General features: G+C 39.2%; 1 long non-coding RNA gene across 2 annotated transcripts; it reads right to left on the bottom strand.

Moving 5' to 3' along the window:
- Positions 1 to 7,554: 7,554 nt before the first annotated feature.
- LOC115071485 lies at positions 7,555 to 14,572 on the bottom strand. 2 transcript variants are annotated; one of them, XR_003850573.1, is made up of 4 exons: positions 14,434 to 14,572; positions 9,845 to 9,959; positions 9,352 to 9,418; positions 7,555 to 7,666 (listed from the first exon to the last, which is right to left on the bottom strand). It is a non-coding gene; the product is annotated as an uncharacterized LOC115071485 (long non-coding RNA). The 2 variants fall into 2 exon arrangements; XR_003850574.1 differs by having other exon boundaries at positions 9,845 to 10,103.
- Between the last annotated feature and the right edge of the window lie 1,236 nt (positions 14,573 to 15,808).

Raw genomic sequence — 15,808 nt, forward strand, 5'->3', positions numbered from 1 at the left:
TACCAGACATTTAAAGAAGATCTATATCCAATACTACTTAATTTGTTCAAAAAGACAGAAATGGAGGGAGAATTTCCAAATTCCTTCTTTGGAGCCAGCATCACTCTAATACCCAAACTAGGTAAAGATACAACCAAAAAAGAAACCTATAGACCCATATCCTTAATGAACATAAATGCAAAAATCCATAACAAAATACTTGCAAACTGCACACAGACATATCAAAAACATCATCTACCATCATCAAGTCAGCTTTATTCAAGAGATGGAGGGATGGATCAATATATGTAAGTCAATAAACATCATAAATCATATTAATGGACTCAAAGACAAGAATTACATGGTCATCTCAATAGATGCAGAGAATAGTCCTAGAGGAAATTGGACTGGAGGGAACATACCTCAACATAAAGCCAAAAACAGAAAACCCACAGCCAACATAATTCTAACCGGAGAAAAACTGGACACATTCCCATTAAAATCAGAAACCAGACAAGGCCGTCCACTGTCTCCACTCCTTTTTAACATAGGGCTTGAAACTCTTTCAAGAGTGGTAAGACAAGAGAAGGGAATTGAAGGAGTAACAACTGGAAAAGAAGAGATAAAATTATCCTTTTTTGAAGATGATATGATATTATATCATCAAATATTCCACTAGAAAACTCCTAGAAATAATTAACACTTTCACTAAAGTGTCAGGTTACAAAATTAATCTACAAAAGTCTGTACCCTTTCTATATGCCAACAGCAAGGAATCAGAGAAAGAGAACATGGAAACACTCCCTTTCACAATAGCCTCAAAAAAATTAAAATATCTCAGAATAAACCTGACCAAAGACATTAAAGACCTCTACAATGAAAAAAAAAATATTTGGGGAGGGGGGGTTGAGATAGGGTCTCCCTGTAGCTCCAGCTGTCCTGGAACTCACTATGTAGACCAGGCTGGCCTTGAACTCACAGAGATCCACCTGCCTCTGCCTCCTGAATGCTGGGACTAAAGGCATGTGCCACCACCCCCAGCAAAAATTTTAAATCTTTAAAGAAAGAGATTGAGGAAGAAACCAGAAGATCGAAGGACCATCCATGCTCATGGATTTGAATAATTAATATTATAAAAATGACCATCCTACCGAAAGTCACTTACTAATTCAATGCAATGCCAATCAAAATCCCCATGACATCCTTCAAAGAATTGGAAAAAAATCATCCTAAGATTCATACGGAAGCACAAAAGACCTTGGATAGCCAAGGCAACCCTGAGCACTAAGAGCAATGCTGGTGGATTACTATAAAAGATTCTAAACTGTATTACAGAGCTATAGTCATAAAAACAGCATGGTCCTGCCTAAAACGTAGACTCGTAGATCAATAAAACAAAATTGAAGACACAAATATGACTACATGCAATTTTAGTCACCTGATATTTGACAAAGGGGCCAAGAACATACACTGAAGGAAATACAGCATTTACAGCAAATGGTGCTGGATCTCCACCTGCAGAAGAATGAAACTAAACCCCTGTCTTTCACCTTGCACAAAAGTCAACTCCAAATGGATCAAAGACCTCAATGTGAAGCCTGAAACTCTGAAACTCTTAGAAGAAAACGTTGACAATAATGTACTAGATATAGGTGCAGGAAAGGATTTTCTAAACCAGACAGCAATTGCTAAGGAAACACTGTTAAGAATCAACAAATGGGACCTCATTAAACTAAAAAGCTAATGTACATCAAAAGAAGAAACCAAGGAAATGAAGAGAAAACCCACAGAGTGGGAGAAAATCTTCATCAGTGACATTTCTGAGAGAGGTTTATTATCCAGAATATATAAAGAACTCAAAAAACAAAGAATCAAGAGAGGAAATAACCCAATTTAAAGATGGGTTAAGGAGCTCAACAGGGAGTTCTCAAAAAAAGAAATAAATATGGCTAGGTACATCTTAAAAGGTGTTACACATCATTAATAATTAGGAAAATGAAAATTTAAAAACACTTTAAGATTTCATCTTATCTCAATGAAACAGGCTAAGATCAAGGAAGTAAAGGATACCAAATGTTGGAGAGGATGTGGGGAAAGGGGAAGAACGCTCATCCACTGTTGGTGGGATTGCAAACTTGTTCAACCCCTATGGAAAGCAGTGTGGAGAACTCTTTAAAAACTAGAAATGAACCTACCATTTGACAGTTATACCACTCCTTGGCATTAACCAAAGAACTCATCCTATTGCAGAGACACTTGTACATCCATGTTTGTTGCTGCTCTTTTCACAATACTTAAGAGATGAAAGCAACATAAGTGTCCCTCAACTGATGAGTGGATAATGAAAATGTGGTACATTTACACAATAGAGTTCTACTCAGCAGTAAAGAAAGATAAAATTTGCAGGTAAATGGATGGAACTAGAAACTGTTATACTAAATGAAGTAAAGCAAACGTCGTATGTTCTCCCTCATCTGTGGATTGAGTAGTGCCAAATCCTTACATGTGAGTATGTATCCAGATATAACTGCAGAAACCATAATGAAAAGGAACCAGGGAGGTAAAGGGAAAGAAAGACCTTGAGAGAGAAGAATAGTGGGAGACAGGTGTTACTAAGGAAAAATGGATAAAAATGGTGCATTTAAGTGGTAGGGGGGAGGAAAGGGTTATACAAGGAACTTTGGGGGATAAAGGGAAATAATGGTAATGTTTTTAAAAGAAAAACGCCAAATATATTGACTCATCTACTATAGGCATTCAAGTGGCACATGAGATAAAATATGGTGTGTAAAATTAATTCAGTGGTAAACTTAAAAATATACCTGTAATAAGTCTGGCATGGTGGCACAGACCTTTAATCCCAGCAGTCAGGAGGCAGAAGCAATCAGATTTCTATGAGTTCAAAGGCAAGCTGGTCTACAGGTTTACATAGCAAGTTCCAGGCCAACTTGGTCTACAGAGAGACCCTGTCTCATAAAGATGAAACAAATAAATAAAAATACAAAAAAAAAAAAACCAAAGCCTATAATCATTCCAAAACTCCTTACAGGAACAATAGAGGAAATAATGTAGAGTCACCCACTTTCCCAAAGCATGGCAGAAACAGAGAGATGGGTCAACTATTCAATGGGAAGAGTCATGTGGGACATTTACAGTGTCCTGTGTATTCCTTTTTTTTTCTGATCTTCTTGAGATGGTCTCTCTCTGTAGCCCCATCTGGACTGGATCCATCAGAGGAAATAATGTGGAGTCACCCACTTTCCCAAAGCATGCTGAATGGCTGCATGGCAGAAACAGAGAGATGGGTCAACTATTCAATGGGAAGAGTCATGTGGGACATTTACAGTGTCCTGTGTATTCCTTTTGGGTTTTTTTTTCTGGTCTTTTTGAGACAGGGTCTCTCTGTAGCCCCATCTGGCCTGGAAGCACCTACATAGGTAGATCAGGCTGTTCTCGATTTCACATAGATCTGCCTGCCTCTGGTTCGCTAGTGCTGGGAATAAAGGCATGCACCAACACAGCTGTCAATTTCTAGTCTTAACAATGACTCACAATGAATAACTGAAAAACCTTTAAAAACTCATTGGTTGGTAACATTAATATCAGTGTAATCAACTATATGGAAAATTTTCTAAGAAAATTACAACTGTTCAATTAAAAGAAAATCCTATGTCTTTACTGTTCCACTTGAGTGCCTGAAATGGTTGAATACATATGAACAAAAGTTTTTCTCCCCCTTCAGCAAACACTATTTCATTTACAGGGTGAATATGAGGAAAGAAGACAATTTTGAATGACATCTTTAGAACTCTCATTACTGAGTCACTGAGTGACAGGACTGATTGATTCAGCAAAATAAAGAAAGACAAGCAGGGCCTGCAGAGATGGTTCAGTGGCTCAGAGCACTGGCTGCTCTTACAGAGTACCCAGTTTTGGTTCCCAACACCCACGTGGTGGGTAAAAATTGTTCTTAAATACAGTTACAGTTCCAGTGGATTCAATACCCTCTTCTGACCTCCATGGACTGTGCAGGACAGAGGCTCACTTACATATATGCAAACAATACTCTCATACACTGTTCTAGTTTGTTTCTCCATTGCTGTGACAAAATACTCTGACCAATACCAATTTTGGGAGGAAAGGGTTTATTTAGCTAACATCTCCAAAGTCACAGCTCATCAGGGAGTCCAAGGTAGAAACTCAGGGCAGGAATCTGGAGGTAGGAGCTGGAGCATAGGCCATAGAGGAATGCTGCTTACTGGCTTGGCTTGGTCCCCTGGACCCTGCTCAAGGTGCTTTCATATACAATATAGGACCACCTGCCCAGGTATGTCGGCACCCAGAATGGGCTGGAACCTCCCACATCACTCATTAATCAAGAATATGCCCACAGACATGGTCACAGGCAAGTCCAAAGGAGGAAATTCCCCAATTGGTGATCCCTCAAGCCAGATATGTCAAGTTGACACTAAAGCTATCCAGCGCAACTGACTGCTTGTCACCCTGACACACAAATACATCACTATTAAACCACAACCTTTTGATTTCTTGTCCCAAAGATATGATGTTAACATTAATATCACAATATAAGACAGTACATACTTTAGGGTGTCAAGTCTCAGCTGCTCTCTGTGATTCCTTCACACTTTCAACACCAGAACCATGCAGAAGACTATGATACATTACCACATCCTGCTTCCAGCTTGAAATGGGGTCTCATACCCCCTCTGAATCATAGTCCCTGTGCTGACCCTGAGAAAATACTTTCCAGAAGATTTTGCCAAAGTGATGCTAGTCTCTTTAATTACAGCTGATTTCTCAGCCTCACCTAACTGGCATCAATTGTCCCCATAAAGCAAAGTTTTGACTTCAGTCTATTAATCACAGCTGATTCCTCAGATCCAGTTGAACAGAAACCAAATGTTCTCAATTCAAAAAAACACACAAACCACCCTTATAGTCTCTGCTTCCCTTTGAAGCTTCACAAGCCAGGCCATCATTTTTCACAACTCCTTCAGCATAACTCTTCCAAGCTCCACAGCAACAAACTCTAAGCACTCAATGACTTTTCCAGTCCAAAGTTCTGAATGCTTCTACAATCCTCCTAAAAACACCAAGGTCAGGACTGTCACAGCAATGCCCCACTCTCTGGTACGAAATTCGCTCTATTTTGTTCCTCAATTTCTGTGACAAAATACTTTGACGAATACCAAATTGGGGAGAAAAGGGTTTATTTTATCTGTTATTCTGGGTCAGAGTTCATCAGGGAGCCCAAGGTAAGAACTCAAGCAGGAACCTGGAGGTAGAGATGAGGCACAGGCCATGGAGGAACACTGCTTACTGTCTTGCTCCCCTGGCCCCTGCTCAGCCTGCACCCTTATACAACATAGGCCCATGTGCCCAGGGGTGGCACCACCTCCAATGGGTAGGACTCTCCCACATCACTCAATAATCAAGAAGATTGAACCACAAACAAGGCCACAGCCCTGTCCAACGGAAGAAATTCCCCAACTGAGAATCTCTCAACCCAGGCTGTCAACTGGACACTAAAGCTATACAGCACATACACATAACATTAAAAATAAATTAATTAATTTAAAAAAAATTAAGAGTTAGGAGAAAAGATTATGATTTCTCAAACAATAGTAAATAAAATCTTTTTCTACAGTCACAAACCCAGAGTAGCATATACCTGAGGAAAGGTTAGATTAGTTCAAAAATTTTCCCTCACTCTCATGTCACATTTCCAAATGTGAAAATAGTTCCTAGGTAAAGATAGTTCACACTTTGATTATAACTTATTTATTTTGTGAAATGTGCTACAGTTCACACTTAAGTTATAACTTATTTTGTGAAATGTGCTATGAATTTGTGATGTGCATCATAATGTCCGAAGAACAGACACACTGTATATGACTCATGCTCTGTAGTGAACACACAAACTCTTTCACATTATTAGCATTCTTTGATCAGAGCATATTACATCCATTCGCTTGTTATTTTCCAAGGACAAAGTATAGTGATAACTAAGGTAAACCCCCACCCCTTTTTTTTTAAACTTTTTGAGCCAGGGTCTCCCTGGAGCCCCAGTTGTCCTGTAACTCCCTAGGGAGACCAGGCTGGCTCACAAAGATCCACCTGCCTCTGCCTCCCAAGTACTGGGATTAAAGGTGCATACCACCATGCCTGGCAAATAAGATAATCTCTATCTTTTTAGCTTATTTCAAATTTTAAAATGAATTTTATCAATTTTATTTCATACTACCACACAGTCCATTGTGGATTATTTTCATCTGATCTACAATTAAGAAAAATTATTCAGCAGATTAACATTAAACTTCAACTTCATCTGTAGAGGTTTCAGTCCAGTATCCATGGAGCTCAGAGTCTAACAGACAATGGCAAGACTGAACCATGAGATGGAAGGCCATGACATAAGAAATCTCACCTCATGGCTGACATGAATTATCAGAATTTCTCATGAAACAGACTATGGCAAAACCATTTTCAGGACTTTATCCCTCTTTACTTAGGTCCCCTCACCTGGGCCCCTCCTTCATCCACAGTCTCCCATCTCTTCACATTCCAGGGCTCTTTGCTTTGCTCCAGACAGGAGACCAGAACAGGCTTACACACAGCAAGACCTGTGTATGAGAAAGAGGCACATGATGCTTGCTGGACTCTTTAGAAAGTACCAGATTTGTAACACTATGCTCCACTGATAATATTCAGAAAAATAACAGACTCTCCAAAGAATTTCACAATTTTTATTTTCTGACAGACTCATTAGAATACATAGGAATTATTTTAGTTTCCTTATGGTGAGTTCTATCACTGATTCACAACTGAGCTATGGCAATGGAAATGTAAGACTCTGGCTGCACAGTTTCCTGGCTAAAAGTCAAAATGTCCTTGGGCATGTTAGCAACATACTCTGTTCCAAAGGCCAAAAATATTTAGGAGCTTGTATCAAATCCTTAGAAGACTTTAGGGTTACCTCTTCAGAGGGGGGAGTATTGGAGGGGAGAGAGTGGGCATGGATTTGATCAAAACATGAAATTCTCAATAAAGTTTTTCTAAAAGTTAAAAATAAAATAATAAATAAATAAATAAATAAATAAATAAGATTCTGGCTACAGTATCATGTACTAATGGGTGGCCAAAATTAACACCACAAAAAGAGCAACTCTCCAAATAATTTTCCAATTTTTACTTTCTGACAGTTTCATTAGAATATTTAGGAATTTTTTTCAATTTTCATGTGGTGAGTTCTATCACTGACTCACAATTCAGCTATGGCAATGGAACTTTAAGACTCATATACTAATGTGTGGCTGAAATTAACATCAAAAATAATGAAAATGGATAATTACTCTAACAAGTAGAAATGGAAAGAACTATAAAACATATACATGTTCTTCACAATGCCCAGACATTCCCAGGAACTAATTTTTAAAGAATCCAAGACTTAATTAGCAAAACTAACATATGCACAAAGAAGACTGTAATCTGTCAAAGGATGCAGAATAGTAAAAAATTCTCCAAGAAAAATATCCTCACCTATAGACACCAGATTGCTGTAGTTCTCCAACATCAACTCCCTGTACAAAGCCCTCTGAGCAGAGTCTAGGCATTCCCACTCCTCCTGGGAGAACTCTATGGATACATCCTTGAATGTCAATGGATGCTAAAAGGAAAAATGAGAATTAGAACATGTGCACTGAAACAGGGTACTGGACCCAAGAAAGAAAGAAATAATTAGTAAACAACTTCTGAACTAGATGAGAAACCTGATTAATAAAAAGGATATTTCTTAATGGAGTAACTATCTGTCATCTACTCTCAAACTCTGTGCAAAAAGAATAGCATCAGACCCTCCAAATTTTTGTGAAGATTATGATGTTAAGGAGGACAGCACGTAAATTAAGCCTTCAACATACAAAAACCATTTCCCTACTATATTTGCAGCACACAGTATCAATTGTATATATTTATCTGATGTAAAGTTACACTGATTTATAAGTCTTTTTATGAAATCAATTTGGTGAGGGCCTATAACCATGCCTACCAACTCTGTGCAAAAAGAATAGCATCAGACCCTCCAAATTTTTGGGAAGCTTATGATGTTAAGAAGCATAGCACATAAATTAAGCCCTCAACATAGGAATATAATTTCCCTCCTATATTTCTAGCATACAAGATCAATTGTATATATTTCTCTGATGTAAGGTCACACTGATTTATAAGTCTGCTTCATAAATTTGAATGTTTATAACCGTGCATTGTAGTGTTAGCTAAAACACAGATTTTTCACCTTAACACAATCTGTGCTAGGCCTGACTTAACCCTTTCCTAACAAACTCTGCAGTGAAGCCAGTCCCCCAGGTACAAAAGACACTTTCTCCAACAGCACTGAGTAGAACATGGCAGAAGATAGAGAACTATGTGTGTCTCCCTCCACAGCAAGAAGACACAGTCCTCATAAAGTAAATAATATACCCTGCATGTAATGTAAAAATTAGAGAAACATCAGTGCATAATTACTCTAACAATACTTTTATAGTGATTTCTTCTTTTATCCTCATTTAACTGCCTAAAATTTACCTAAAAGGAACACACTGGCCGACTTATGCACACCACAATAAGGAGTTGGGAACTGGGCTCCTCACTGAAGAGTAATGAAAACACTGGATGAACAATGTTGATGCTGTGACACAAATGCTTCCAAAATCAGACAACTACATGTGTGTAACATTTGATTAAGGGAGCTCTTTTCTGAGGTTCAAAGAACCAGTAATGTAGGCAGTGCTGTTAACTGAGTGTGAAGTAGAAATACCAGCAGAGAAAAAGAGGCCTGCTTCAGAATCTCCACCTAGAGAACTCAGTATTTAGTAAACAAATGAGAAAAGTTTCTTTCTTCAAAGAAAGGAAGAAAACTACCAGTGATGCATGGAAAGATTCTACATTAAATGTCATATTTCGTGTGCTTCACTCTGTAAACTATCAGAAGAAAACTTATTCCTAACAAACTAAAAACAAAGATATTGGGGCTGGAGAGATGGCTCAGCAGTTAAGAGCACTGAGTGCTCTTTCAGAAGACCAGGGTTCAATTCCCAGCACCCACATCGCAGCTATGAAGCGTCCTTAACTCCAGTTCCAAGGGAATCCAAAGTTCTCTTCTGACCTCCATGGCATTGCACGACATGGGTGCACTCACATACATGTATGCAATACACTCGTACACATAAAATAAAATAAATAATAAAATATTTTTATTTTTTAAAATGATGTCAAAATCTGTGATTTTGTGCAGAGCAGCTCAACCATGGGAATGAACTCCCAGGAGACAAAAGAATACAGGTGTCAACGTACCCAGCAGCACATTCCATCAGGCCTGTGATGTTGGTCGGATTAAATGTTGAACAAAGTAATACAATATCTGCATAAAATAAAACAAAATATCAGTTGTATGTACAGTTCAAAGAACAATAAAGTGGCATATGAGGACCGAAGTCCATCCTCCTTAGAAACTGAAGACTGACATGTTGAATTTTTACCTATCATATCAGAAATATTTTTGAGATGGATGGTCTTGAATTCATTGGATTCATCTGGAAAACGTAAACACTGGAGGACAAAATGGAGAGGTGGATATGCTACATAGGTGATACATGTGAAATGTGGCCTGGGCATGGCGGTGCAGGCCTTTGCCCCAAGGACTCCTGAGGAAGAGGCATGAGGATCTCTGTGAGATCCAGGTTAGCCTGGTCTATATAGCTAGTTTCTGGATGAGAAAAGATTACAAGTTCAAACTCCCAAACAAAGAGAGAAAGTGTATGAGGTTCAGGCCCTTTGATGTGTTTACCTGAAAAGAAGCCATCTCTCTCTTCCTTTTGTGAGCTTCCTCTCCAGGAAAAACATAAACAGTCTTCTCTCTCTTTCAAGAAACTTCCTTTCAGTTCACTAAAAATTCACTTCACCTGCCAACATACCAAGAGGAAGAAGCACGACAGAAAACAAAACAGGCCACTATACTGTCTGCTGTCACAGTAGATGCGCAGGAAGAAAGCTCAACAAGGAGACTCCATAGAAGTTTCTGATTTTATGCCTTCAAGTGGCCTGACCTGCCAACAAGAACAAGAATCTCTACTACGTTCATGGGACTGTAACTATCTCACCTCCTAATTAAACAAGGCAAAGTAACACGGTTTTCATCCACTGGAATAGGGCCTAAACTAAACTTTCCTTCAGAGGCACTGGTAGCTGACCCCCATTCTCACTCTCTTCTGCCTGCAACAGTTCATTGAAACAGCGCTGATGCTTCCACTTAGCTTCATGGACAGAATCTGGGGGGCGGTGGGGGGGGGCAGTCATAAGTGAGAGTTTTTCTTTTAAAGGCTGAAGTTCAGGATTAGTTAACTGTGAGTTTTAAAAGTCTATGCTTGGGACTGAAGAGATGGCTCAGAGGCTAAGAATACCAGCTGCTCTTGTAGAGAACCTGGGTTCACTTTGCAGCACCCACCTGGTGTTAACAACTGTACTGAACACCTGCTCCAGGGATTCCCACTGTGTCTTCCAGCCTCCACAGACATTGCTGACATGGCTGCACTTACATACACACAAGCATAACACTCTTACACATGAAAAATAATAAATAATAAATAAATAAATAAAACTTAATAAAAATGAAATCATTATTGTTTGATGACACCATATTTTACGTATTTGTGACATTACCTTAATATTTTGTTATACATATACATTGGATAATGATCTAGTCAGTCATTAATATATCCACATGTAAAATTTTATCCTTTCCTATGGTGAGTGTATCCAAATGGATATTTTTCTAACAATTTTAATATATAAAATGCAACTTGGATTATTTTATTTACCTTGTTGTGGCATAGAATAGAACTTAGTTAAGCCATGAAGCCATGATGCTGCTTCTGTTATTTACCACACATCCTCCCCATTAACTGCAAACTGCTTCCTATTGTACTCTCGGCATCTATCATCTATCTTTTCTTTTTCTATTTCTCTTATGACAGATCATGTAGTGCTTGTGTTTCAACTTCTTTACCTGATACAGTGTCCACCAGATCAATCCTGTTCTCAAGTATGAGAATATTCCACTCTTTTCTATCATGGAATTATGGTATATTCTTTAGAAATATCATATTTCAGTACATCTTTCATTTGTCAGTGTACATTTCAGTAGATTCCCTATTCTTCAAATGGTGCTACAATAATTAGTGAGCACACATATCTCTAGCCCATACTGGATTCACTTCCTTTGAGTATCTATTCAGGATTTGGTGGTAGGAACCACAATTGAGAGAACACCTGTGTGTCAGTACAGTCATTTCTAACTCCATCCATTGACCTACAAATTACTTGATTTCCTTTTCCTTTACCACAAAGTAGAACTCCAGTGAAAATGTAGCAAATGTACAAGATCCACTAATAGACTGAGGGACATTTAGGTTGTGCAACTGAATTTCAAAATAATACAATAGAAAGTTTTTTCTTGAATTCTAGTTTATTATGTACTTAACTGAGACATTAAATGTATCTCTTCTGATGACTTGGGAGGATATTGATTGAAATTAAGACTCTCAAATTCTTGAAATTTCATGGCCAGTACTGAAGTAGCAATCACTTTATAAAAATTGGACTAATCAGCCAGTTTTCAGTCTCGAAACTACATTGTGACATTACTTCCAGTATATATATTTTAATAGGAAAATTCATGAAGTGGTAATTTAATAGTCAACTTCAAAAATGTATGTAGAGAACAAAATATCACACTGTACCTCCTAAATACATACAGTTCTTCTTTATCAAAAATTAATGTTAAGGGGCTGGAAAGATGGCTCAAAGGTTAAGAGCACAGGCTGTTCTTGCAATAGACCCTGGTTTGATTCCCACCACCCACATGGCAGCTAACAACTCTCTGTAATTCCAGTTCCAGAGGATCCAATGCCCTCTTCTGACCTCAGTGGGCACTGAAGACATGGGTGCACTCATATGAATGCATGAAATACACTCATACCCATAAAATAAAAATGATAATAAAACATTTCATAAAAATTAATATTGGGGCTGGAGAGATGGCTCAGTGTTTTAAGAACACTGGTTGTTCTTGCAGAAGACCAGGGTTTGATTCACACTACCTACACATGGCAGCTAACAACCATCTGTAATTCCAGTCCCAGGGGATCTGACAGCATCTTCTAACCTCTGAGGGCATTGCACAACATGGGTGCACTTACCTACATGCAGGCAATACATGTATGCACATGAAATTTTTCTTAAAAATTAATATTGAGAAATAGAATCAGATAATATTGGGGTTTTTTTGGTGTTTTGTTTATTTGTTTGTTTGTTTTTGTCTTTTTGAGACAGGGTCTCCTTGTAGGCCCAGGTGTCCTGGAATTCACTATGTAGACCAGGCTGGTATGGACGTCAGACTTCATGTCTTACAAATGTAATTTATAATTGATGATAATTTTTTTCCACACTAAAAGTGTGCAGCAGTGTGTCCCTCAGGACCACTGCCCCTTAAGTCTGTTTCAGGACATCACTATCACCCCCAAGGACCCTAGGTGTTCACGGCTTAATGCACAAGACATCAAGTGCTCTAGAACCTTTGTATGTCTGTGCTGGGTCATTCATGATTTGAGTGTTTAGAAAATGCCTGGATTTCTAAACAGAAGTGCACCCAATAGATAAAGAGAGAACAAAACAGGGAATTCTACCAATGTCTTTTCAATTGCAATATTCTGTCAGAACACTGATCCTTACAGAGTTCTCAGGTTGCATAACTAGTGTTCCACCTCTAATTACATACAGCTCAGACCAAATTTCAGGTTGGAAATGGAACTTTATGATTGGGTGATAATATATGCTATAAACTTTCTGAATCTATCATGGAACAAAAGTGAAAGAAGCATAACCCATTCAAAAAGACAAACATGAGAACAGACAAAGTTACATTACACTGTTCTTTTCTCTTCAGAGAATTTCACTTTATGAGATGTGGCACTCATTCACACAAAGTTAACATGCACACACATAGTAGTAGTTCCCCAAGGAAATCTGAGTATGAGCAAGAACTACTGTAAGAAAAATATTCTCACCAACAAAAACAAGACAGCTGTAATTCTCCAGCATCAGGTCTCTGTGCAAAGCCCTCTGACCAGGATCTAGGAATTCCCTCTCCTCCTGTTACAAGTCCACAGCCATGTCACTGAATGTCAACACACCCTGAAATGACTAATAGTTTGACCACATGTCCACAGGCCAATTGCTTTCCTTGAGTCAGGGAAACCAGCAAGATTAGGAGGCGTTCTCTGATGTAGGGCATGATCATATGTATTCTGAAGATGCTTTTTGAAATTGTAATATCTCTAACATGTTTTCTAACTGTGGAAATACCAGGGCATAGTATCCTAGTATTTTGTTTGGTTTTTTTTGGGGGGGGGGGGCGGGGGGGAGTTCTTCAGACAGAGTCTTTCTGTAGCCTCAGCTGGCCTGGAACACACCAAGTAGAGCTGGCTGGCCTTGAACTTACAGAGATCTACCTGCCTGTGGCTCCAGAGTGCTGGGATTACAGGCGTGTGTCCCCATCTCGGCTCATACCATGTTTTATGGATTATAGGATGGGAAATTCAGACCTTAACATAACAATACCCATTTTAATGCTGGGTTTATATAATAAATTATATATTTCAGATGGAACATTAATGGTGAAATGAAAGTTTATTTCTTAAGTGTTAATGCCTGCAACTATAACTGTGGATGTTTGCTAAAATATATGTTCTGATTCAATACAATCTAGAATAGTTCCTTGTGTTACTAATTCCAACAAGCTTTCCATGTCCCCATGTCCATAAGCCACTCACTTAGACACAGAAAAGTAAAACATGCCAGTCAGAATGCAGGAATGAATTTACACTGGAAGAGCTTTGTTTTTTCCACAACAGCACTGGGAGAAACAATCGATCTGAAGTAATTCCTGTACACCTGACATCACTCTGCCATATTTGCGCATTAATTCAAATAGTGTACCTGAATTTTTGATGAGACTATTTTGGAAACCATAAAATTGCTGATTCGTCTTAGTTCAGGATTCGTCTTAGTTCATACAGTCTTATATTTACCTTTAATAACCTAATTCTAAGAGGATGTGCAGGTCAACACACCCAAATATTTGCCACCAAGTTTCGAGACCTGCGATCTTTGCTGAAGAGTAAGCATACATAATATTTAACTTCCACGTGAGTTTCAGGGACCTGCCTTGGCTCCCAGCCCCCAACTCCAACAGCAGAGTGTCCTAGGCCACTCCGATCACATGACCAGAAGTCTTTCCTAAGGCCTCCGGTTCTGCCCACACTCTCCTCCGCCCTGAGGGTCCCTCCCTGACTCGCCCCTCATCCACTCTGCACCTACCGCTCTCCGTGGTTCCTGTGACTTCCGTGAAGTTTCGCATCCTGCCTAGACCCGGTCTCCCTAGGTCTCAGTGGAGTTTTCCAGGCCCCAAAGGCCCCAAGGTCCCGCTAGACTTCGGCCCCTCTTCACCTCTGCTCTGGTCCCGCCCACTCCGCCTCAGGTTCCTGTTGCCTCACACATCCGACCCTGCCCATGCCACACCCCTTCTCAAATCACTTTGAATTTTCTTCGCCTCCTTTCTTTCGGTGACTCCTCTGACCCAGGTGACTGTCCTTGACCCACTCAGACCCCGCCCCTCACACACACCTCTAGATCCCAACCAAGTGGCCCCAGCTTTCATTCTAGCCCTGAACTCTGTACACAACCTCTTTACAGAGTTGCTGTGGGCTTAGACCACACCTGGACCTAGTAAGACAGCCTTCACCCCTACCTAGGCCTCCCAGTCTGGTTCTGTCCTCTTGAGATGCCCCTCCCCCAAAGAAACGGATCCTGAAACCTCACTTTGGGAAGCCATCTTCCTGCACTAAAATATCTCAGGAAAAGAAAACAAACAGACTAAATACTGATGCCCAGAGCCCATTCCCAAAATAGTAAAAATATGATAAAGCAAGAAAATATGATGCCACCCCCCAGGAAAAGCACCATTCCAAAGTAATGTTCCCTAAGAGAGTAAATTGGTCTCTAAGATACTATTCTCAAAAAGAACACATAAATATGAACAAGGAGTTCAAAGCATCTTGCTGTGAAAATTACCCTGAGACTACCTGGACAGGTGACAAAAATCAAACCATGTTCAAGAAGAAGAGGATGTTTACCCTTGGCTACACCCTGGTTAACCTGTTCCAGAAATACTGAGGCACTGACCAGAAATACAGTTTTTTATGGGATTTCTCACATCAGTCATTGGCAGTAATCATCTGGTGGATTTCAGACTTCCAGCACCAAAGTATAGGTGCCCCTTAGGTTATTATATGAAACTTAAACAGTCAGCATTTCTACAAAAGCAGGTATTTTGGGCAAGCGTGGATGCTGGGATTTGAACTTATGTCTTCTGGAAGTACAGCCAGTGCTCTTAAACAGTGAGCCACCTCTCCAGCCCCAATTGTTTCTGTTTTTTGAAGGCCTTTTGAGTCTAATTCATATTCCCCAAATGATCTTGGGTGCAAGTCTGTCACTGACAGCCTTGCCAACTTTCATATCATTATCTGTCATGTAGAACTGCTTGGTATATTTTGAGTAAAGGTACAAAAAATTCCTACATAGTTTTATCTTTATAAAATGAATGTTCCACAAGATAAATACTGATATGAAATTAATTAAATGCCTTCAAATTATTTTACTAAAGTATGAATATTTGTGGCCAAATAACCTTAAT

The sequence above is a fragment of the Nannospalax galili genome, unplaced genomic scaffold, assembly GCF_000622305.1.
Source record: "Nannospalax galili isolate Female #2095 unplaced genomic scaffold, S.galili_v1.0 scaffold1699, whole genome shotgun sequence".
Classification (NCBI taxonomy): domain Eukaryota; kingdom Metazoa; phylum Chordata; class Mammalia; order Rodentia; family Spalacidae; genus Nannospalax; species Nannospalax galili.